The 27,074-nt window shown below is 38.0% G+C and overlaps 1 long non-coding RNA gene across 1 annotated transcript; it reads right to left on the bottom strand.

The window, feature by feature from the left end:
* Positions 1–11,004: 11,004 nt before the first annotated feature.
* On the bottom strand, positions 11,005–26,149 carry LOC126822753 (uncharacterized). The gene is made up of 3 exons (XR_007680983.2): positions 26,014–26,149; positions 23,989–24,067; positions 11,005–14,981 (listed from the first exon to the last, which is right to left on the bottom strand). It is a non-coding gene; the product is annotated as an uncharacterized LOC126822753 (long non-coding RNA).
* Between the last annotated feature and the right edge of the window lie 925 nt (positions 26,150–27,074).

Here is a 27,074-nt window from a genome sequence, read left to right as displayed (position 1 = left end):
ATATTGTTCCATGCATGAAAAATGTATTTTCGAAAATCTAACCATAAATGTGGGGGCTTTCCACAAGTCAGAAGGGCCTTAGAATTGCATCCCCACCCACCACCTCTATATAAATCATCTAAACATATTTACATTTTAAAAAGTGTGAAATGAAATAACAGTGTTGTAATATGTGTTTTATAACTTGGGTCTTGCAGTTCCCATGGTGATCATTAGAACAGGTTATCTTATCTCTGTGCCACCAAAAATGAACTTTTTTATCTCATAATATAAATAGTTTGTACAATATAATATTCTATAGGTATACATGTATTGTATATTAGTCTTCAGTTACAGTGTCTCATAGAGTACACTGAAAAAAAACTTGTGTTGGATCTCAACACAAGTACTTGTGTGAAAATTATTCTACACACATTATGTGTTGTTTTGCATTGCATTAACACAAACTTGTGTTCTTTTTAATGCATTAACACAAATCTTGTGTTTTTTCCATATAATTAACACAAGTAATGTGTACCGTCAACAAATATTTTTTTTTTTAAATTTGAACTCCATACAAAGTCTTAATCCGGGGGTCCACAAGTAAGAGAAAGGTATTTTTTACTCAGACAATATAGCCAGACAGACTTGAATGCTAATTGGTGTTAAGATGTCTGTAGTTAAAATAAAGTTGGGCCCAATAAACTGGTAGATCAAAGGTCTGTTGAGCGCTCATTAACATTTAACAACGTGCTGAAATGATTTTGGAGCAGTGATATGTTTGACAAATGTAAGCTAATGGTCACATAGAATACAAGACCGCAGTTTTGTGAATATTTATATAAAAAAAATAATACCATGTATGTAATTTAGCATCGATATTGTTTCTCTGTATAATATTAGTATTTCGTTTCCTTAAAAAAAACTCCAACAATTTAAACCGGAAGTTCATGTTTATAATATGGCGCGGTCAGGAAAAAAATTTCGGCATGTTATTATCAAATCTGTTCAATTTTTCTGAAATCATGCTTAATTAACATTAATTGTTCGGCGCTACGATGTTGTTCAAATACTTACATTACAGAATCACATTATGATTAAAGCAGAAACGGTTCGACTTGAACCAGCAGGTAAGAATATGTTTTGAAATTATATCTTGGGAGGTTGGATTGGCGTTGGAGACCCGATTGGCGGCCATTTTGATTCTTGTTTCATGATTTTTTTATATTATAACGATTTTGCCAAGAGTAGACATAAACGCGTGCACACGGAAGTGTTTTAGCCGTGATCATTTTAAGTCATGCTTATGCCAAGATCTGGGTAAGTGTTAATTTAACTAGATATCAGAAAAGTACCACGTTTTCATAAATGTACTCTTTAGATAAATTGTACAATATTTATCAGTTCACTAGTTACGTGTTGACCTTTAACATCACACTTAGATCCTGTACGCTTTGTGTCTTACAGTCAATACATGTCATGAAGAACTCTTTAGACATAATTTCGTTTATAATACTTTACTCGTTTCTATTGAGTTGTTTCGCAGAAGTAACCCATGACAACAATATGTTGAGACGACTACGTAACAGAATCGAACGATTCAATGTCATTAAAATGACACAATGACAATTTTAATTTTATTACCAACCCTTTCACAATATTTGAATGAAATATCTCACACAGGATGTTAATCTGTTTTCAGTTTCTATTCCAATTCAATAAAACATTTAATACATGTCTTGGCTTGATTCATTATTTACAATTTAATACGTTAATCGTGTATTTTAAATAATACAGTTCAAGAGATCAAAACATTTCCGAATTTATACATGCAACATTACACGTAGACCTAAATGTATTTTTCAAATACGTGTATAAACATTTATATGAAATATATTATAAACAGATATGCTATGACCAGAGTTGCCATTATCTTTATTATTCGACTAGAAAACTCCTGTCATTTACTCGACTGATCCATCATTCACGTTGTCATTTCCGAGTCTGAAATTTGGGGTATAGGGGTAGCTCATACCGGGGAGTAACATAGGCCAGGTGGCGTTAGTCTACCACTTCCACACAAAAAGTATGTAACTTTTACAGTCGGAACAAATTTCATTCATTTTGCAAGTTGAAGTCTAAGAACTTAATACAACATGGAAATTGAAAAAGACGATGGTAAAATCAATCCAATTGGTAATATAACTGAAATTTCCAAATATTCTGAATTAAGTCAAGCAGTAATATATATAAGCATGTATATAAATTAGAGTAGATCCAGTACAAATATGTCCATGTTTACGGTAGATAAATACATACAAAAATACAAATACGTCAAGTTAGAAAAATCAACCATCCTTACTTCTTTATTCTGGTATACGGGGATCACGGTGGGTAAGGCGCTGGCTCGCTAGCCTGGAGGTCGGGGGTGTTCGATCCCTGCATTGGCCGAGAAAGTTCATCCAGATTTTCCGGCGCGATTCCCCTTGTCAGTGATGCAGGACGGAGGGCCTGGCAAGGACAGCTGTCTAGTCATTCGGATGATACGAAAAACCCGAGGTCCCGTGTACACATTGGCGTGCACGTAAAAGATCCTTGACAGTTGGAATTCGATATAAGAGTAGGCCGTAGTGCCGCTGTCCGGACGAAATTTCCCTCATAGCACACTGCATGGTGTATGCCTGTCTTCATTAGCCCAGTTCGGAGCAAAACAGTAGGACGTTAAACCCCATTTCATTTCATTTCATTCTGGTATACATCATATCGTACGAAGGCTGGTGCTCTCTTCATTCTGGCAATGATGCCGATTCTTGTTTTTAAGAAAGGTACTCTACAAAACTGTCAAAAATTTTAGAAATCTGTAAAAAGTCACGTGTGAAGTATGCTGAAATTATGCCCCCAATTGTGTATATGAGTTAACAGGATTTCATATGGAATGATGTAGAAGATTTACAGAGATATCTAAAATTCAAAAGAAACAGAATGATGAAGTACAAGAAAATGTCAATCCAAATTCCAATCCAAAATTGATGAGATCATGTTTAACATTGACTTCTGCATCCAGTTCAGGTGTGTTCGAGAAGGTCTGCCGGTTTTGCAGTAAATCAAACAGAAAACATCAAGGTCACAAACAGACAGTAATAACCTGTTTCACAAAGACAATCGAAAAAAATATTCAAGAATATGCAACAATTCTTCAGGATGAAAATATGCTTAAGAACATCCAAGATATAGATTTCATTGGCAAAAACATTCATTATCATGCAATGTGCAGAATAGAATATCAACACAGAGTTGAAAAGATGCGAGAAGTAAGCGGGTCATATGATAAAAGTGAATGACATGATACTAGGAATATACATACCAAAGCATTTGATGCTTTATGTAGTATTGTGACTGACATTATTCGGGAAAAACAAGAGGTCTACCTGTTAAATAAATTACTGCAATACTATCAGTCATGTTTATTAGAATTTGGTGGCGGAAACTATACAGAGTTAGGTATTTTGCTCAGCGATCTTCAGAACAAGCTGGTTAAATTCTTTGGTGAGAATATTTCAATTGACAGTGGGAATAAAAGATGTGGTAATATTGTCTTCAGTAAAGGTTTAAATGTTGATGACGCTGTTCGCAAGGCATCTGACAACGCCAGCGAAACTGAACATACAGTTCAGAACTTCAGAGTGTCACTTTCTTACTCCGATGAGAAATATTCAGTACGAAGAAAATGAAACTGCCTGAAAATTTAACCATACAACATATCATAAATGGTGAAATAGCAGTACCAGACATGGTTTCCCCTTTCTTTACACATCTACTAGTTGGTCCATACTCTAATTGTGGATAAAACAAAGTCAAGAGAATTAATTCCATTAGTCAGCATGTCATTTATTCTTTAACCAGGGGTGCGACTAAGCCATCAAAACACCTACAACAGGGTCTTTCAATGAAAAGTCTTAAAGGCAGTAAAAAGGTTATTGAGATTCTTAATCGTTTGGGACATACATAAAGTTACAATAGCATTGAGGAACTCGAAACAGAATTGACATTTACATCCAGTGAGCGCAACCAAGAAACACCCATTGGCATGATGGTGTCACCACACCTATCAACTTGGGTTACTTTTAAAAACTACGATAGATTTGTTGAAATTCTTTCTGGTAAAGACACTCTTCATGATACAGTAGGCATTCGGGATTTTGTTGAGACTGACCATCAATCACTAATAATTGCCTTGTTTTCTCTTGGTAAAAGTGAATTCATTCCTTCTGGAGTAAATAGTTATTGAAGGATTTGTTTGTTGTATCTATAGGATGCCTAAAAATGGATGTCTTTCTGGTATTAAAGGTATAGAAGCAAGCCCTTTGCCGCCATGCTCACAGGTATTAACTTTGAAAATCAAGAGAGCGAATTATATTTGTAGTGTCTGGATAAATGCTTCAAAGAATAATCTCCCCAATTTCCATCCAAAGAATAGAGGGTGGGTTTGAAATGATGATGGGGTGTATGAATTAAAGTGGTTTGATAGTGATGTTGCTCCCGTGTCAGTTGAGAGTATTTTCATAGATGAAGATAGTGACCAAGAAAGCAAGGACTCCGATGACGAATCAAACAATTCTTGTAGTGACGATGAAAGTGTGACAGATTAACTATTGGCATCACCCAGCCACACTTACTCACTTATTTTAAATCATTTAAATGTTGTGCGTAACAAATATTTACCAATGAGGAGGAAGGATAACTAAAGTTATATGTATTAGAACTATAAATATATTTCATAATTTCAGTAATTCATCACTGACTAACATTTTTTAAAATCCATTAGGTTGTTATTCATTATCGAAGATCGGGAACAGCAAAAACTATCGAATTCAAACCAAAGCAACTTATTAATCCAATAAATACCTTCGAAATATTTGTTTAAATTGTCCACTTTGTTATAAGATATTGAATAACATTCTGAATCATTGTTGAATGGGTTGTTGTGATGGAATACAGAACGTTTGAAGACATAAATTTAACATCAGTCCTAACTATCTATTCATAAGCGGTGTCGTGAATGGGATATGACATGCTTACTCTTCCTAAAACACTTGATACCATTGCTCATTTTAGGATTTCACATAGCTAATAAACATTTGTTCTATTCTTGTGCTATAATTTTGAATCTTGATGCGGTTTAACAATGTATTATTGATATTACATTATTATAAGCTTTATATAGAGGGGGTGGGTGGGGCTGCAATTTTAAGACCTGTCTGACTTGGGGAAAGCCCCCACATTTATGGTTAGATTTTCGAAAAATACATTTTTCATGCATGGAACAATATTTCTGGTAAGTTTCAGCCATGTAACTGATGACTATATAAAAAGTCCCACTTTTAGGGCGTGGCCAGGTGGGCTTTAGGACGATCTGACTTGAGGAAAGCCCCAACATTTCTGGTTAGATTTGTGAAAAATATGTTTTCCAAGTATGGATCTTTGTTTCCAGTAAGTTTCAGCCATGTAACTTATGACCATATAAAAAGCCCCATTTTTAGGGTGTGGTCGGACATACTTTAGGGCGATCTGACTTGGGGAAAGCCCCCAAAGTTTTGGTTAGATTTTTGAAAATTGTATTTACCAAGTATGGATCTTTGTTTCTGGTAGGTTTCAGCCATGTAACTTATGACCATATAAAAAGCCCCATTTTTAGGGTGTGGTCGGACATACTTTAGAGCGATCTGACTTGGGGAAAGCCCCCAAATTTTTGGTTAGATTTTTGAAAATTGTATTTACCAAGTGAGGATCTTCGTTTCTGGTAAGTTTCAGCCATGTAACTGATGACCATATTATTAGCCCCGTGAGACGATATTGGGCGTGGTCTGACTTGGGGAAAGCCCCGGAAATTTTGGTTAGATTTGTGAAATATTTACTCCGACTATGGATACCATTGTCCCTACAAAGTTTCAGCCATGTAACTTATGACCTAATTTTAGGCCCCCTGGGGGCTACTTTAAGGTGCTGCTGCGGCTATACGCCCCAGCAGTGCCCGATCTGACCAACTGATTTTTACTCCTACCAACACCTGCTACCAATTTGGGGGATCAAACCTTTTGTAACTGATGACCATATTATTTTGTCATTAGCTCCTGGACTATAAGGCCTCTACGCGCAAGCGAATTATTGAACCAAAAGTTAGTCCCAAAATGACCTCTCTCTCTCTCTCTCCCCCCCTCTCTCTCTCTCTCTCTCTCTCCTTCTTAAAGATCCCTTGGCAGTAGGAATTCGATATAAGAGTAGGCTGTAGCACCACTGTCCGGACGAAATGTCCCTTATAACACACTGTTTGGCGTATGCCCGTCTTCATTGGCTCAGTCAGAGCAGAACAGTAGGACGTTAAACCCCATTTCATTTCATCGTGTTGTTCTGGTCATAGTTGTTTGTTGTTTTTTTTTTTTTTTGGGGGGGGGGGGGTGAATGGTAAGCACGTGCGCGCTGTATCATAAAGTCTATCATTGAGTCAACTGGCGTGGTTTCCATTCCCACTGCTAAAGATCCCTACGCGCAAGCGTATTATGGAAAAAAATTGAACCATATGTTAGTCCCGAAATGCAATAATTTGTGTCGAGTGGACGTTAAACCCCATACCCCCCCCTCTCTCTCTCTCTCTCTCTCTCTCTATCTCTCTTATATTGTTGTTGTTGTTTTGGGGAGGCGACACTCTTCAAAAAGCCCCAAGACTCATTCAACTCAAGTATGACCAACATGTAAATTTGGTTTAGTTGTTCCTTGGACAATAGGGCATAGATACGAGCACTCGCTCGTTATGACGCCAAAATTTCAAGATGGCTGTGATGACGTCATGGATCGGTTTCCGGTCCATATAGAACCGGGCAAAATCTATTTGTTATGGCCAGCTCAATTTTTGTCAATGTCGCCGATATGTAAACATTTTTAGGGCGAGATTGTAGGTTATGGTTAGAGTAAGCATTACAGCTAGATCCAGAGAGTGTATTAGGTTTGGGATTATCGCTAGCTCTGTGTACATCCCGTTTCCTATGACGGAAAATTGAGCTGGCCTTATCATTTAGCACTAACCTATAGTACCGTCACCACTGTTCATTACCCAGGATCCTGGTGGTTCCTTTCCTTCCATTCCCTCACACTCCACACTTACAAAATCTCCTTGTGATCAACGTTGATTATAAGTTGTTTTAAAGTCGTGTAGATTGTTTCGTGGAATCATCGACAAATAGTATCAATTCCTGTATCTCTTCACCACACCGATAACAATCCACTCCCCCCCACCCCCGGCCAATATTCTAAATTTAATGATATTTATACCCCCCCCCCCCCTCCCCAATCCTCAATTCCGGTATTTCGTCACCACACCCATTACACCCCCACCCCCATATTCCAATTTTAATCATACTTATAATCTCCCAATCCTCATTTTAATTATATTTATATCCCCACCCCCAATCCTCATTTTAAAGATAATCATACCCACCCACACCGCCCCCCCCCCCCACACCCAAAACGCCTCTAATTCTAATAATATTTATACCCCACAATATCCTAGTTCTGATAAGTTTAAAAATTATCTACCCCCACCACCACCCAATGCTAATTTAAATCATGTTTATATCCTCCCTCCCCCAATCCTAATTTTGATAATATGATAATATTTATATCATCCAATCCATTTTTTCAATGATATATCCCCCAAACCTTATCTTGATTATATTTGGAGGGTCTAGAGCACAAGTGATCTAACTACCAACCATTTTAGTTGGTTGTTAGATCACTTGTGCTCTAGACCCTCCATTTATAACCCCCTCCCCCCGCAATCCCTATATTAATAATGTACCCCCAATCCCTTTTTTTATGATGTTTATATCCTATTGTTATTCATATTTATACCCGCAATCCCTTTTTTAATGATATTTATACCCCCCTCACTCCCAACTTTAATAATATATGTACCCCTCTTATCATGGATTTAAATCAGAATCCGTTGGCTTTACAAATTTTAATCTACTTAATTATTAATTCTTTTATGTTAATATTCTTCAATAATAGTTGTATCTTGTTACCTTCTCGGATGATTGAAACGACGGTTACTCCCGTGGCTGTTAGAGGCGTTACAGGCTAGTACTTTAAACGGGTGCTCAGGGCTAAAGGTGCTAAGTCTCCAACTCAGTATCATCCAAATTCTTCCACATTGAAAACACGAATTATTGGTCAATTTAAATTAATATTGATGTTGTTATCTTACCGGGAAAAGATGAGCTTCTCATATCCATTATTTAAGACAAAATATACATTTTAACACTGGTACACGAATTGTGTACCAGAATGCGTTTCAGCGCCATTTGTAACAAGGGAAGCGAAGAACGAGGCTAGACATATTCCACAAGTCATGTCAAACGCAATAAATACTATCGGTGTAGACTGGAATAAGCAGACGCTAGAGATTGCCATTGGATTGAGACTTCTGGCGCATTTCGCCGAACATAACTGATTAGAAATTACAGTAAAACAGGAACGATTTAATGTAAATCAGTTTATATACATTCATATTACATTATTACATGCATTATTATATTTCTAAGTCCCAAATATTACCGATGTAGCTCCTTTAAGCCCGTCGCTGTTAGAGTTGCTACGGAGTTGCAATACCGTAGTTTTTGTATTCAACTTAAAAAACATATTTAAGCAAACAATTTGTCAATGAGAAGAGAGGGGTTGGGTAGCCGAATGTTTAACGCGTGCGCGTTGCATAAAAAGGTCTGTCATTGAGTCAAAGTTTAAAGCAATCTGATTATAATACAGATCTATATTTCGTTTCGCTTTTTTTATACTTTCGATGGCCTACACTACATGAAGATTTGAGGGTCGCGTCAGGGGTCATACGAGCGGCTTTTGATCTTATGACGTCAGACATTGATTAATCAATCAGCCTCGACGTTTCTAGTGGTTTATCCACAGTTCCGTGCATCTCACGCCATAAACTCGCCGTGTAACAGACGGTTTAATGGCTAATGCCTCACATCAACCAGAACGCGGGTTATATAACAACTCTTCCAGATCCTATTGTAGTAAAGACAAGTAAAGACAAGTAAAACGAAATTTTGAACTATAAAAAACGAAAAGAAATAGAATATGTGGTTTAATCATGGCGTGTTTCCAGTCTGTGGTCCAGTCATAATAGAATTCTCCGCCAAAGCACTGACCGCAGTTTTTACGTTCCTCAGGCAACAAAACGGGAATCAAACTTATGACGACAATCGACGGTCCACTGAGCTATTACGACCATAACATTACAACAAGTGGTATGAGGTGTTATGAGGTGTGAACGGAGTATTGTTTAAACCTGGCTGTCAGAATCCGAAGCACTTCTTAGTTTTATGATAGTCAGCCCGGTGGGTTAAAAACAGTGGGTACAAGAAGATTGTTAACTATGTGAACTCATCAAATGAGAAGTGATATCAGATGTTAGCTATGTGAACTCGTCAAATAAGAAGTGATATCAGATGTTAGCTATGTGAACTCGTCAAATGAGAAGTGATATCAGATGTTAGCTATGTGAACCCATCAAATGAGAAGTGATATCAGATGTTAGCTATGTTAACCTATCAAATGAGAAGTGATATCAGATGTTAGCTATGTGAACTCGTCAAATGAGAAGTGATATCAGATGTTAGCTATGTGAACCCATCAAATGAGAAGTGATATCAGATGTTAACTATCTGAACTCGTTAAACGAGAAGTGATATCAGATGTTAGCTTTGTGAATCTATGAGAAGTGATATCAGATGTTAGTTATGTGAACTCGTCAAATGAGAAGAGGTATCAGGGGCTCTATCATTAAGTGTTTTAGAAAGCAAAGGGAGAGAAATGGAGTGTAACGTCCACTCAACACAAACTAAGGCATTTGGGGGCACTTGGGCGTAGGAGTCTTTACCAATGGGGGGGGGGGGGGATGGCTGAATGGTTAGCGTGCGCGCGCTGTATCATAAAGTCTGTCATTGAGTCGACTGGCGTGGTTTCGAATCCCCGTTTGTACGTGACAAGGAGTAGGGTCGCCTGTCCAACCTCGTGGGTTTTCTCCGGGTCCTCCGGTTTCCTCCCACTGCTAAAGACCCCTACGCGCAAGCGAATTATTGAAATAAAATTGAACCACTTGTTAGTCCCGAAATGACCTAGTTTGTTTCGAGTGGACGTTAAACCCCATCTCTCTCTCTCTCTCTCTCTCTCTCTCTCTTTACCAATTTTGGAGGAGGGGGGCAAGCATGAAATACATACGGGACCTCGGATTTTCATCCCATATAACGACTATACCTTTCCCCTATGCCCCCCCCCCCCGACTGCGTAGGTAAAGGGGTCCAATCGTAAAGTGAACAGGTGGTTTGATGGGACAACATCCATTACAATAAAATATTGTTTCTATATAGTATGGATACACAGTGGCTGGCTAGGTCAGCATTTGCCTATTTTCTCAGATAAGCTGCCATTATTGACTGACGGGCCGATCTTATAGGCAGGTTGGTTATAAGACCCAGTTTGAAACGACTTTAAAACTACACAATCCATGAGGTAGCAAAGGTTTGAGTCCCGGAATTAGTAGATGTAGTAGATATGTGATCGGCGTCCCACTACCCCCCCCCCCCCCGCCCATACCCCCGAAACACAAACACACACACCCTAAAAAAGCCACTCTTAAGTTATGCTTTTTTTGGGGGGGGAGGGGACACCACCAAACTTGACCTTTAACCTACTCAGAAGTGGCTAATCCCTGAAATTGACTACTCAAAAGCATTTATATTACCATTGGTGCTCCATGGGAAAATTTGGACACAGGTTTCGTTGATGTACTCTACTCAAGATTTATTACAAACAGTGCCCCCTTTTGGTGTCCCCAAAAGCTTAACTTAAAGAGTTGCTTTTTTGCTAATTAAGTAATTTTGGATCCTTGACTAACAACGAAAACCCTAATTCTGTACAGTTCGTCCATTAAAAACAACACATACAAAATTGCCATTACTATGTAACTGTGTCTTTTATTTTTAAAATGTAATAAACAAAACAACATATTAAAATAGGTCAACAACAACTACTTGTGGTTGTATTGTCCTGCCTTTAACTACATTTATACAACTAACAATACTGATAGGATAAGAGAAATCTCATTCAAATACACATCTATATTTCGTTTCGTTTTTTTTATACTTTCGATGGCCTACACTACATGAAGTTATGACCGTTTTTTTGCGATAGGTCACGTCAGAGTTCATACTAGCGGCTTTTGACCCTATGACGTCAGACATTTGATTAACCAATCAGCATTGATGTTACTAGTGGATTACCCTCAGTTCCGTGCAAAACACGCCTAAAGTTCGCCGTAACAGACCGTTTCATTGGCTAATACCTCACACTATTCAGAACACGTCAATGATAACAACTCTTCCAGATCCTAGTGTAGTAAAGACAAGTAAAACGAAATTTTGAACTATAAAAACGAAACGAAATAGGATCTGTGTTTTAATCAGCTTAGGATAAGAGTAGGGAGTGTTCGTGGTAGGGTTCTAATTGAAAAAGAGTTAGGACTGTAAAACGAAACAATCCGACTCAATTTTAGTTTCTAGTTTTCCAGGGTCCCAGAAGATAAAATCCAAATTTTAGTAGATACTTCCATTTTGATTGGCTAAGCACTAAAATCAATCTAATATTATCCAATCAAATTACTAAAATTTGGATTTTATCTTAGTTAAAATTTCGTGAAACAGCCCCCAGAATCATGTTCTTTTTTGTTCGACAGATGAAGGTGGTGGGGGTTCTAGTACCCAAACATCTGGCTATATATCATATATTATACATTAAATTAAAAATTCATCGACTAGGAACATGGTAAATAATCCAGATGTAAAAAATCGTATAAACAAATCAGATGGCGTGAGGATTATTAACTGTTAAGTTTTATGCGATCCTACGTCTTGTCACGCCACCCAATGGCGACTTAATCCATTCGCGCCCCCCCCCCTCCCCGCATATATCTCACAATTCTATTTTAATGTTATTACGAACATCCAATATTATTACCACTCTTTTCTGCTGTCTATATGCTGATTAAAGATACACTTATAAAGGCACAATTAGTTAGGGAGAGAGGGTTTAACGTCCACTCGACACAAAGTAGGTCATTTCGGTTCTAACATATGGTTTAATTTTATTTCAATAATTCGCTTGCACATAGGGATATTTAGTAGTGAGGAGAAACAATAGACCCGGGGAAACCCACGAGGTTAGGCTGGTGATCATAATTCTTGTCACGCCACTTGTCTCAAAGATATATTCTATTTTATCCCGAGACATCAATACAAACCAATGCAAACTTCAAATGGCGACAACTTAATTGATTTTAAGAATTGGCAGACAAAAATATTGTTTTGAACAACCGAAAACATTCGTAAATTTGATTTATCTTTCAGACCTTTATTCTGTCATATTAGACCTTGAACATGTTGGGTTAAGAAAAACATTGTAACTGGAGATGAATTCATTAAATATTGCACCATTAAAATTGCGTACCACGTCATACAAACACACGGTTGAACACCAGACGTAACTGTATACAAATAATATAACGCATGATTAAAGCTTTTTAAGAAACAGGCCAATTTAAATTTATAACTCGTTCAATGTATTTTTTTTTATATTTTATGTTATTGTCAAAATGGCAATTTTATTGACCTTGTATCATACAGTCTTTAAACTTGAATATCATGGCCCGTGCCTCTTTCGAGCTCCCCGGTATTTTGCCCTTGGTGGTGATACAGGACAGAGGGTCTGGTAAGGACAGCGTCTAGTCCTTTGGATGGGACAAAAATCCTAGATCCCGTGTACACATTGGCGTGCACATAAAATACCTTTAGACAGTGGGAATTCGAAATATCTTTAACGAGAAGGCTGGTTTGGTTAATATAAAGCACATTTTTTATAAACAGAACGTTTAGGATCCTATCCACATTATTACAAATTAAAAACGTAGACTTCGCAGTGGCTAAGAGCCAACATTTGAAATTTGAATTTTAAACCACTACTAATAAAAACTCCGCACCCTTAAAATATTTTAGTGTATTTAAGGTTTCTGTGTTTACTAGTTAAAGGGTAGGCTGATGTGGTAAGTAGAAACAAGGGGTTACAATGAAACAAAAGTATAATAATTCATAGCCATCTTTACTCGACATTGGGAGCATGAAAAGCCGTGTCTTGATGGCGATAGTTTGTCAGTTGAGATATAATGTCGGAAAAGGCTAAGAATAAATCATTCAAGTAATTTTCAAAATTATGTACATAGTTAATAACCGCAGAAATAAGCTCCCGAAGTATACAGTCAAAAACAATAATTACGATTTAAAGCCCATATTGGTTCCATGAACCTGCCGTATCAATTCTGTACGTCATCATCGATCCTCTGCAATCAGCTGTGACGTCGACAATCAACAGCGTCATATCAGGTAAAGATCATCAGACATTAAAATGATACCGCCATATAAGGTCAAGAACTTCAGACGTTAAAATAATAGTGTCATATTATATGGTCAAGATCATCAGACGTTAAAATGATACTGCCATATATGATCATCAGACGTTAAAGTGATAGCCATATAAGGTCAAGAATATCAGACGTTAAAATGATATTACCATATAAGGTCAAGAACATCAGACGTTAAAATAATAGTGCCTTTTATGGTCAAGATCAGCAGACGTTAAAATTATACTGCCATATATGATCATCAGACGTTAAAGTGATCATCAGACGTTAAAATGATATTACCATATAAGGTCAAGAATATCAGGTGTTAAAATAATAGTGTCATATATGGTCAAGATCATTAGACGTTAAACTGATACTGCCATATAAGGTCGCAAAACATCAAACGTTAAAATGATAGTGCCATATAAGGTCGCAAAACATTAAAATGCCAAAACAAAAAACAACAATTAATTGTATCACAGTATAGGAATAAAACATTAAATCCGTCGATGAATCAAAAACGTTAAACTTTCGATCTAAGAGGTGTCTTATCCATCTTACACGTTGCAAAAGTAATCTAAAAATTCAGTAAAATTTTGAATTGAAAATCATGAAGTCACTTTAAAAGGAACATGGTGACTTTGAATCTGGTAGAAAGTACAAATTTTCATTCAATTAGAATGGATTTGTTGAAATGTTTCAGAATATATGTGATTGAATTTAAAAATCCAAGCCTATCGATTGTGTCCAAATCCAAAAGACATCGTCTAACGTTTACTCTGGCTAATAAACACATTCCAAAACTCAAATTCGAAAATATATCTGGACCTGAATCAAGGCGGTCGTGCTGCATGCAATAAAAATATATCCGTGTCTGAATCAAGGCGGTCGCGCTGCATGGAATAAAAGTATATCTTGGACCTTCATCAAGGCGGCTCTGCTTCGTAGAATAAAAATATGACTCTGCTTTAAAATTTGTCTGATTAAAAATGTATTCCGATTGAAGATAACGACCAAATAATATGTTCTGATTCAATTTGAGGATACAGATGTGTATATTAAGCAAAGTGCGGCAGTATAAGAAAGAGGAAGGGCATTACAATAAATACAACAATCCATGTTGATGTGTGAATATAAACAGACTGTCCATTATTGTTCGGATTATCTGTAGTGTTTGTTGATGCTGTTGCCATCTCTGATGCTGCAGATGAACTTGCTGTTGCAGTAGCCGTAGCCGTATTAGCGCCACCACCGCCATTAGCAGTCATCGTGTTACCTCCACCACCGCCATTAGCAGTCATCGTGTTACCTCCACCACCGCCATTAGCAGTCATCGTGTTACCTCCACCACCGACATTAGCAGTCATCGTGTTACCTCCACCACCGCCATTAGTAGTAGTGGTCATCGAACTTTCCATCGAACTTTCCATCGAACTTGTCATCGAATTTTCCATTGTAGAAGTATCCATTGCGCTGGTAGCTATACATAAAATAGAAAAAAAGTAGAAATAATTATTGCGGTTATTCTGAATATTGACCTGGTCACACGAGTTTAGTGCTAGGAAGGGTGGTGTGGTTTCGATTCCCCGGTTGTACGTGACAAGGAATAGGGTCGCCTATCCAACCTCGTGGGTTTTCTCCGGGTCCTCCGGTTTCCTCCCACTGCAAGCGAATTATTGAAATAAAATTAAAAACCATATATTAGGCGATTCTTAACCAGTGTGCCGCGAAATTTTGAACGGCACAAAAAGAAAATTTCTCACTAAAGAAGCCAGCTATTTGACTGATGAAATTCGAAACACTGCAATAAAGTAAGTTCATAGATATGTTTTTCTTTATTTAGTTTGCGTCATTCTATGTGTCTATGACTAGTCGGTATGTCGTCGACTAAAATAATTCAAATATTTTACATATATATTTAGCCAGGTGTGCCGCTATTCTTTCATGTATTCCAAGGTGATCCGTTGACAAAAAAAAGGTTGAGAACCACTGCTATAAGTCGTGTATACTACATTCAGACAAACGTTACACCGAAAGGTACATATGAATGTATATAATCTTATTTACATTCAATTATTTAAAGAATATGTGAGATAAGATAAAGAGCTGACAGTTCTCACTATAATAGGTAAACACTGGATAACGTAAAGGATATTTGCTGAAAATTTCAGTCAGATTGATCCACTCCGAACCGAGAATTTAGCGATTGAATTTTCGGCCTAGCCCTAACCATTATTACTAAAGTCGGTACGATAAAAACATAGTCTCGATTATCCATTTCATGATTTAATCATGAATGAAAGTTGAGCAGCAAATCGGATTCTAATCCAGTAAATATCGCAGGCTAGCAATGACATCGAGAGTTAGTTATGGTCTGGATAAGTTATAATGTCTAATTAATAATTTAGATAACATTTCAGACCTAAAGAATGACAGACCTGCAATAAGCATAATGTATTTTTAATGTATCTTTAAATGTGAACATATAAAAACTTAATATCGGAGAAATCCGATGACATCAAGAGTTGATTATGGTCTTGTTTTGTTAATTAATGTCTAATTAATAATTTAGATAACATTTCAGACCTAATGAAAGACCTGCAATAGACAGATTTAGCTCTTGCTTAATGATGTTTAATGTATTTACATTCAATTCTCTAACAATAGTTTCTAATCATCTAATTAGTTAAATATATTTGGTGAAATACCTTTGAAACCTGGTGAATACAGTTTACATGGCTAGATATATACTCTTCAAAAAATAGTAAGGGATTTTCAGAAACAATACAAAACTGCGGAAATGCACGGCTGTTTTTATTAGAGGTAACCAGTGTATGTTAATAACAGGCCAATTGCCTACACATGAACATAAACAGTTCATATGGGCGGCTAATCGCAAAGAGATACACTGTCAAAAGTGAAAATAATGAGTATTTGCATCAACCCTTCCTTGAAGTGTCAAATTTGACAATGAACCCCTCCCACGTGTATGACGCTATTGTGTGTCGCATATGCATCTCAGTGGTTCTGTTGGGGGAATAAGTTCTTCATCTGTGAACATACTCTCAAAGCATGTCAAGTGTCCATGACTATTTATCATATCACACCCTACATTGGTATTTGCATTTCAATATCCCCTACTTTTTTTGAAGAGTATATTTCACAAGTACATCTGCAGATTTCCCTAAGGTCATGAGAGAAGTTAACAGGGTTAGGGCACGTGATTGTTGCCGAGGATTGTGGGTTAGGGTTAGGGTACGGCTTACAACTAGGTCTTGGGTTAGGGTTAGGATTAGCGCCATCCCTGTTTACATCTCGTGACCTATGATGAAATCTGCAGGTGTGCATAGATTTAACCAGTTTACATCGGGAGTTCTTTGTGACATGGGGTATCATGTGGCTAAGTGGGTAAGACGATGGCTCGCTAGCCTGGAGGTCGGGAGGTCCCGTGTGCACATTGGCGTGCACGTAAAAGATCCCGTGACAGTTGGAATTCGATATAAGAGTAGGTCGTAGTGTCGCTGTCCGGGCAAAATTTCCTTCATAGCACACTGTATGGCGTATGCCCGTCTTCATTAGCCCAGTTCGGAGCAGAACAGTAGGACGTTAAACCCCATTCCATTTCATTTCATTTCGTTTTGACATATAATTTCACGGGGGTTGGATGGCCGAATGGCCGAATGGTTAGTACGTGCGCGCTGTATCATAACGCCTGTCATCGAGTCAACTGGCGTGGTTTCGATTCCCTGGTTGTATATGTTACATGTAGAAACTTGAAACACATGAATCATTTAATATCTTGTCTACAGATAATAAAGGAGTAGGGTCGCCTGTCCAACCTCGTGAGTTTTCTCCGGGTCCTCTGGTTTCCTCCCACGACTAAAGACGGGTAAAATTGAACCATATGACATAGTTTGTGTCGAGTGGACGTTAAACCCCATCTCTCTCTCTCTCTCTCTCTCTCTCTCACATACACACATATAATTTTTTTCGCATTGACGTTTTGCCTCATTCATCAAGACGCCTGATTACAAATGACACTATTTTAAAATGTTTTTGTGTGTTATTAACATATTGAAACTTATGATTCCATATGTTTACCGCAAGATAACAGCATTAATAGTGATAGACCATTATTGAATTCTAATCCGTGCTCTTAATGTGCAATATAACGAGTTAGGCGTTTAGCTTCTTGTATAAAATCTATAAGCAACAATGTTATCAAAGCATATTTTGTTGTTGTTCCAAGTAAATACTTCTAATGACAACCACAGGAGGCGTAACCTCACCCCACACAATGTATTCAAAAGCACGACACCATAAACATATAATATTATATTCTCGGCGAGTAATTAGACACCTTCATGCATATAACTGAATACAAATACCTGAATTATAATCAATCTATTTAAATTAACAACTCGACGACAATGTGGATTATTAGTTTATTCATGTGTTCAGAATGTGGAGGGGTTAATTAAGATTCACAGCGCGATAATGTTATCGAACATTTGCACGTCTTTAAAGGTGTATTACATTATATTATAGTTAAACATATATTATACAAGAGCTAAATCTGCCTATTACAGGTCTTTCTTTAGGCCTGAAATGTTTTCTAAATTATTAATTAGACATTAATTAACTGGTCTGGGCCTTAATCAACTCTCGATGGCATCAGATTTCTCCGATATTAAATAGATTAGAATGGTTCAGCCATACTTTGATTTAATCAAATATGGAGGACCAAGACTTAGCTTCAATCAACCAGTACGGTGGTTGAAATTATTGCACACGTCTGTCAAACCTTCAAAGGCTAATATCTTCGCTTGCAATAGAGTAATTTGAATGAAATTTTCAAATTATTCATTTTACATCATCTACTTTCGAACTATTATAGCAAGAATGGCTAGTTCTTTATCAAAATCTTACATAATGTATCTTTAAAGTTACCCATTGCAAAGTATTATTATTATTTAGTCATTTATTCCCTTGAAATAAAATGGGGTTTAACGTCCTAATGTTCTGCTCCGAACTGGGCTAATGAAGACGGGGATACGCCATACAGCGTGCTATGAGAGAAATTTTGCCCGGACAGCGGCACTACGGCCTACTCTTATCTTGAATTCCAACTGTCGAGGGATCTTTTACGTTCACGCCAATGTGTACACGGGACCTCAGTTTTTTTGTCCCGTCCTCATGACTAGACAGCTGTCCTTGTCCGACCCCCCCCCCCCGTCCTGCATCACTGACAAAGGGGAACCACGCTGGGATCGAATACCCGACCTCCAGGCTAGCGAGCCAGCGTCTTACACACTTAGCGACCCTCGATATGTTAAAACACTAACATGGCTGAGCAAGATGAAATATTCTGAAATCTCACGAAGATAGTCAATAAATGAGAGACGGGTATAGCCACACTGATCAGCAGTGAATTTTCGCTAGGCCGCTACAATCACTGATAAGGATGACATCGATGCGACTTAATGAGTCCCAAATATTAACTTTTTTCTTCCGTCAAATTAAATTCTAAAACATTTTTTTCTTTCATTAGAAAAATAAATACAGACGTTTGAATTATTGTAGGTAAAAATCATTTCCTATTTTGTGTAAATGGGTATAAAAATAAGTAAAATTCACCATTAAGCCCGAATCAGTAACGTCTTATGTAAACAATGCACGCGCTATTGAGCCAATGATTGACGCCGCGTGATGTGACGTCACGTGTCGAAACAGTCATCTGTTACAGAGATATTTGAAGATCTCTGTGAAACGAATTGGGGTTTAGCGTGCACTCGACACAAACTAGGTAATTTCTGGACTAACATATGGTTTAATTTCATTTCAATTTGCTTGCGCGTACAGGGGTCTTTAGCCGTGGAAGGAAACTGGACGACCCTGAGAAAACCCACGAGGTTGGACAGGCGACCCTACTCCTTGTCAGTGATAGACCTTCTGATACAACACGCACGCATTAACCATTCGGCCACCCCCTTTTTCGAATTCCAACTGTCGCCTGTGGTCTGTGAAGGTATAATATTCCTAAAACAACGCTCCAAGGCGTGAATAATAGAGTTATTTTCTATTCTTATTAAAAATTCTTATTTTGATTAATGGTAAAGTAACTTTAATACAAGTTTCATTGCATCCTCTGACTGAAGCCAAATAAACGTAGCCAGTAAAAACGTCACACAGAATAAAGTAATTTGAATGAAATTGTCAATATATTAATTTTTCAGTATCTATTATTTAAATATTAGAACCAGAATAACCAGCCCTGTCTCCAAATCTCGCAAATAGTCCCTTTAAGTTTTAAACATGCTCATATAAGCTTTGATGGAAATCCTCGTCACGTCACATACAATGATCTTTTCCCCCCAAAAATTAGTTTTGCAGCTCAACATACGTGTAAAGTTGACACTACTTTGACAACGTTTTATGATTGTAAATTATATCTTTTGGCCTAAATCCATTATACAGTGGTGTGGAGGAGCACGGTAGGTTATCTCATTTAAAATACCTTTTAACGTCACAAATCACACCCATTAGTGTGGTCACAAGCTAAATCTATTTGTTAATGCTGGCTCAATTTTTGTCAAGGTCGCTGAGGTATAAATAAGGCTAGGGCACGTGATTGTTGGCGAGATTGTAGGTTAGGGTTAAGGTAAGCAATGACGCTATGTCCAGGGTTAGGGTTAGGATTAGGGTTGGGACTACCGCTAGCCCTGTTTACATGTCGTGACCTATGGCGCAAAATTGAGCTGGCCTTATCATTTAGCTGTTGGAATTCGATATAAGAGTATATTGCCGCTGCCCGGGCAAAATTTCCCTCATAGCACACTGTATGATGTATGCCCGTCTTCATTAGTCCAGTTGGAGCAGAACAGTAGGACGTTAAACCCCATAACTCGTAGGTTTATTTGCCCCCTTTATTACAGTGTATATCTGATACTTGAGCGTGGAACAATTAGAAGAAAAAACCGCTCGAGCAAATTGTATATTAAAGATTAGTCCTAATAATTGACTTGTAATTTAAGAAGTCCACGTGGTATTCCACGTATTTCATCTTGATAAGAAAATAAGAACACGTATACTCATGTTACAACAGCTTAAAGGTCTTATGTAACATATTATTATATTGTCATTAATAGGCCTATATATTATCACCCATATTAGTATAATACACAATGTTTGAAAGATGTCATGCCTTTCGCATTTTGCGTTTGTGGATTGTCTCCCTCATTGTGGGCTTGTTTCCATTTTCATACAGCGCAATTTTACCAGGGCAGTGGTATTACCACCCAATCGTCTTCAAATTCAAATTGTCAATTGGGGGCGGGGGTGAGGGCGAATGGTTAACGCGTGTGCGCTGCATCATAAGGTCTGTCATTGAGTCAACTGGCGTGGTCTCGATTCCCCGGTTGTACGTGACAAGAAGTAGGGTCGCCTATCCAACCTCGTGGGTTTTCTCCGGGTCCTCCGATTTTCTCCCACTGTTTAAGATACCTACGTGCAAGCGAATTATTGAAATAAAATTGAACCATATGTTAGTCCTGATGTGACCTAGTTTGTGTCGAATGGACGTTAAACCCACTCTCCCTCTTCCCCCCTCTCTCTCTCTCTGCCTCTCTCTCTCTCTCTCTCTCTGCCTCTCTTTCTCTCTTACTAGACATTGTGTTTCATGCCACGCCCTGTTTCCAAGTTGTACCCACTATAGTCTGAACAACCAGTGGACCAGGACTCTAGTCATTCGGATGGTATGAAACAATGGCGTACACGTAAAATAAGCTTTGACAGTTAAAATTCAATTGCTGACTGGGCAAATTTCCCTCATGACACACTGTATGGCGTACACCCGTCTTCATTATACCAGTAGGTACAAAAAAGTAGGACGTTAAACTCATCTCATTCTGAACAATCGTGTTCATTGACTCAACTGGCGTGGTTTCGATTCCTCGGTTGTACGTGACAAGGAGTAGGGTCGCCTGTGCAATCTCGTGGGTTTTCTCTGGGTCCCCCGGTTTCCTCCCACTGATAAAGACCCATATATGCAAGCGAATTATTGAAATAAAATTGAACCATGTGTTAGTCCCGAAATAACCTAGTTTGTGTTGTATGGACTTTAATCCCCATTTCTCTCTCCCTCATGTTATACGGTCATCACGTCACGTACTGCAAGATTTATACAATTGATCGGTTTTGTAATTATAGAAGTTAAGAACAAGATTATATTGATAAACCTACAGAAATAAAAAATATATCTGATGTAATTATATAATATTGCGTGACATATTCTCTTATTTCATAAACAGTTAAATAACGTCATTTATATTCAAAGTACGTGTAATATAATCGATTCTATTCTAGTGAGGTTACGCCCTGTACAATACATCTTCGCTGGACAAGGGTTACGATTTGATTTTTTTCAAGAGAAACGAATCGTAACCCTTGGCCAGTCAAGATGTGTAGAATAGTAACCTAATGAGGTCAGGTCGTGTATACTTATAACCAATGACGTCACGTATAGCCTTATGACGTCATGACCTGTGGTATAATTAACCTAATGACGGCACGCTCTGTACAGTACTAACATAATGACGTCACGCCTAGTAGAATATTAACCTAATGACGCCACGACCTGTAGAATATTAATCTTATGTCGCCACGACCTGTGGAATATTAACCTAATGACTCCACGCCCTGTAGAATTGTAACCTAACGACCAGATTGAAAACTATTTTAGTTATTTTAAGACAAATTATTATAGTAATTATTTTATAGATAAATTTGAAGTGCCATGACTTGTTCACGGACTGTAGAGAGGTTCAACTTCTTTTCGAGTCGCAGCAGAATAGTATGATGTTAAACTCCATTTCATTTCAACTCCTAGTTCCGAAATGACCTATTTTATGTCGAGTGGACGTTAAACGCCAGGACTAACATATGTTTTAATTTTATTTCAATAATACGCTTGCGCGTAGGGGTCTTTAGCAGTAGGAGGAAACCGGAGGACCCGGAGAAAACCCACAAGTTTGAACAGGCGACCCTACTCCTTGTGGAATCGAAACCACGGCAGTTGACTCAATGACAGACCATTCGACCATCAACCCCGCCTGTGATACGTTATATTGATAACGAGAATGGCGCCGATTTGAATTCTTGTCAGGATGTATTTACTCAGAGGTAAATATTGTGCCACTGTCGTTAGGTTGACATGAGATATAATTAACCGCAGTGCCTAAGTGCACGTGACAGTTCCCATGGCAGTTTCAGTTCAAAACTCCGGTGTCCGGGCAAAATCCTATCTTCATTTAATTACCCACTTTACAACAGAAACAAAAGGGAGTCAATTTTTTTTGAACCCGTAACTTAACATGGCGTCATCAAATCCAATTTGAAATTGTGACGCCATATCAAAAAACGTTCGTCAATTGATGCGCAATTGTCCAAATAACATTCATGCTAGTCTCACGTCGTTTTGAATTGAAGAGTACCGCCCTCAGAACCAGAAGTAGCATAACAACAAGCAGATTACCAAATGTATGGAACTAGTTCTTGATTTAAAAATATCAGATACTATTATCAGGTTGACGAGATCGTTCACCCTATTCATGTAATATAAACTTACAGGACAGGGGGATATAGGCCCTAACACAACTCCGCCAGATTAGATTTTCCCTTAGTTAATTTAGGAACTGTTTCTGATCGATGTCCGCTGACAGTTCCTACCGCTTGCTATATAGCTGCAATATGAAAATACCGCTCATTCCCACCTCTCGTCTAAGGCTATTTTGGAATCCTTATCGAATCATTTCTTGCGACAGCTGACACAGATTTATAATGATTCAACACTATTTTCAAGTAGAATTCTGCGATTAAAAACATACACAAATTACGTTTAAACTGATTAGCCATTACGAAACTCAAACATGCGCAGACCACATGTTTATTTAATCGCCAAAGTCTATTTGAAAATAGTGTTGAATTATTATAAATTTGTGTCAGATATGGTGAGGAATAATTCCTTTTGCGAAAAAGAAAGAATCACGGTAAAAAAAGGTAAAGGGTTCCAAAATAGCTCAAGAACAGAGGTGGTGGCGGAAAAGCGGTATTGTACTGTATTTTGATAATGCAGCTATATAGGAAGGAATAGGAACTGTCAGCGGACATCGTCCAATCAGAGACAGTCCCTAAAGGAACTAATTGTCCGGTGATCGTGACGGTATATAGGAAGGAATAGGAACTGTCAGCGGACATCGTCCAATCAGAGACAGTCCCTAAAGGAACTAATTGTCCGGTGATCGTGACGGTATATATGAAGGAATAGGAACTGTCAGCGGACATCGTCCAATCAGAGACAGTCCCTAAAGGAACTAATTGTCCGGTGATCGTGACGGTATATAGGAAGGGACAGGAACTATCAGCGGACATTGTCCGATCAGAGACAGATACTAAAGGAGCTATATAATAAAGATAATGAAGATCTTTACTTGAAGAACCGCCATGGAGATATATAACCAGTAGAACTGTTGGTATGGTGAAATAATTCAAACTAACTCTCATGATGTCCTGAAACAAAAACACAATGGTCAAATTAATACAATTCTTATATACAAAAGGTATTTAGCGTCCTACTGTTCTGTCTCGACTGGGCTAAGCCATGCAGTGTGTTACAAGGTGAATTTTTGCCCGGACAGCGATGCTATGGCCTTCTCTTACATCGAAATCGAACTGTCGGGGTACACGGGGTCTTGGTTTTTAGTCCCATCTGAACGACTATACGTTGTCCCTTACCAGGGCTTCCATCTTGCACCACTGAGAGGGGGGGGGGGCACTCCGGGCCAGACCCCCCCCCCCATACACACTCCACCCCCACACCGCTTGGTCAGAGCTTATTTGTTTTCTCCTATATCTAGCGTAATAATTTCGAACAAATAGACGAGCGAAACATTGCCGCCATTTCTAAAATTGCCACATTCCCAGACTTTGCTCTTAAACAGAACTATAGAGCCTTAAAAAACAAAATTCTGAATCATTTTACCCAATACAATTATTAAAATTTAAATAAGACCTAACCTTTTATACCAAATTACATAATTCGCAGAGTTCGCATGGTTCTGACATGTGTCGACTTTTCAAAATACTTTAATCTTTACGTCACTCCAAGTGATGCAATAAGAATTTTTCTGGGAAATGAGCAAGGTGGAAACAGAAAAAAACCCATATTAACCTGAATGAAAACGATATTGTTTCACACAAGCTTCACAGTGTGAAACCCTAATAAGTATTATTGTCGCGAAACAAACGGACGAATTCTCCTTCTCGAGACATTTCTAACCGAATGCACCCAATTTGTATAGCACCTGTCTACCCTAATACGATATGCAAGCGCTCCATTTAACGCATGCGTAGTCGTAATGTTTATTTTCTGAGAAAGTGACAATGTCGAAATATATGAAATTTTCTAGAGAATACTGGATTTTATCGGACTTCTAGTCATTTAGGCTACCATAAGAAACCAAAGGGGTGAAAAATTCCAGATATGTCACAAAGTTTTAACCATTTTAATTAAAAAATTAAAAAAATGGCAAGCAATTTTCGAGTCGGAGTATCAGGTGGAACAGACAGTAGGGTTGTGATTAGCGCTAGCCCTGTTTACATCTCGTCTACTTTGATCAAACTTGAAGTTGGCCTAATTAAATAGACCTAACCCTAAATCCTTATTATTTGGCACCTAGAAATGGACACAAATGGGTCGCAACGCATATAAAAATGTAATATGAATGTATATAAACTGATTTACATTCAGTCGTTTAATTGTGTTTCTATTGTAATATCTATGACGACAAATTGAGCTGGTCTTATCATTTAGCAGCAACTCGTCTCATTTTTAGCAGGGTAGAGATCCGCTGAAAGTTGAAATCGATTAAGATTAGTCAGCAAAATCTCCCCTAAGGAAGTACGCTACATGGAGTATGCCTATCTTCATTAACCCAGCAGTTACAGAATGGAAAGTCGTACATGTTCGTCTCATTTCAACTCAATTAATATAGAAATGAAATGAAAATGAAATCATGTTTAACGTCCTACTCTTCTGCTCCGACTGGGAGCTTCAACCTACTCTTATATCGAATTCCAACTGCCAAGGGATCGTGTAGATGCACGCCAATGTGTACATGGGACCTCGGTTTTTCGTCCCATCCTAACGAATAGACAGCTGTACTTGTCAGGCCCTCCTTCCTGCACCACTGACAAGGGGAAACCACATCGGAAAATTCCCGATGAACGTTCTCAGCGTCTTATTCACTTAACCACAGTGGCTCCCCTCAATAAATATAGAATAAAGACTAATAAATGAAAACTAAATTTTTTTGGTAAAAAGTTTAGAATCAGAAAGATAAATGTTATATGTCTAAATTAGATTTTAAAACATAGAATTAAGACTAAATAAAAAACATTTTTTTTTTTAAATTAAGAAACTAAATTAAAGAAGAAAGGTTTCAGACTTGGCTTACCTAGTGTTATAAGTTTATATTTAAAATTCTGACTGCCTTGATTAACTTTCCAATCCTTCCTGCGTGTAATGCTAACAACTTCTAGACTCCGCTAGCTTTCTGTCGAACGATTCCTGGAACTGCACATGTTGCTTGGTTGTCATAGCATCAGATATGTCACCGTCGAACGAACAAATTACAGGTAGGGCAGGTGAGACATCGATTACCTGTTGATATATATATATATAAATATATACAAGCATTAGTTTATATCGATTTTAAGCGCACGCCCAAACCCCATGATTCTTAGATAATTAACAATTTCCATACTAGCGATAATTTCCTGGTAGGTTAAGATAAAAGAAATGTAATGAAATGGGGTTTCACGTCCTACTGTTCTGCTCCAAACTGGGCTGATGAAGAAGAGTATACGCCATGCAGTGTGCTATGAGGGAAATTTTGCCCGGACAACGGCACCACGGCCTACTCTTAAATCCAATTCCAACTGTCAAGGGATCTTTTACTTTTACGCCAACGTGTACACGGGACCTCGGTTTTTCGTCCCATCCAAACGACTAGACAGCTGTCCTTGTCAGGCCCTCCGTCAAGTGGCATGGTTTCGATTACCCGGTTGTACGTGACAAGGAGTAGGGTCGCCTGTCCAACCTCGTGGGTTTTCTCCGAGTCAGCGAATTTTTGAAAAAAAATTGACCCATCTCTCTCTCTCCCTCTCTCTCCCCCCCTCTCTCTCTCTCTCTCTCTCTCTCAGTTTAGGGATATGTGATTTAAAGTAAACCAGGCATTTCGTTGTGTTAAAACTACTGGGTTTTTGACTCTGCTGTCGGACTTTCGCCTGCAGGGTATCTTCTACTATACGGCTGACGTAATTCGTGGCATTACTATCTGCAAAGCATATCGGTCATACTGGATATATATATTATGTGCTAATATACATACTAACTATATTAATATAGGTATTAACTGGTTAGGTTTAGACAACGGATGTTACACAGATGCTAATAATAGAAATGTCCACTGACCGTAGACCTAACGTTCCCCAGGCAACAAACGCTAACTGGTAG

The sequence above is a fragment of the Patella vulgata genome, chromosome 5 (genome assembly GCF_932274485.2).
Source record: "Patella vulgata chromosome 5, xgPatVulg1.2, whole genome shotgun sequence".
Taxonomy (NCBI): Eukaryota; Metazoa; Mollusca; class Gastropoda; family Patellidae; genus Patella; species Patella vulgata.
Note: the sequence above shows the minus strand (reverse complement) of the source record. Positions and strands in the feature narration are given on the sequence as shown.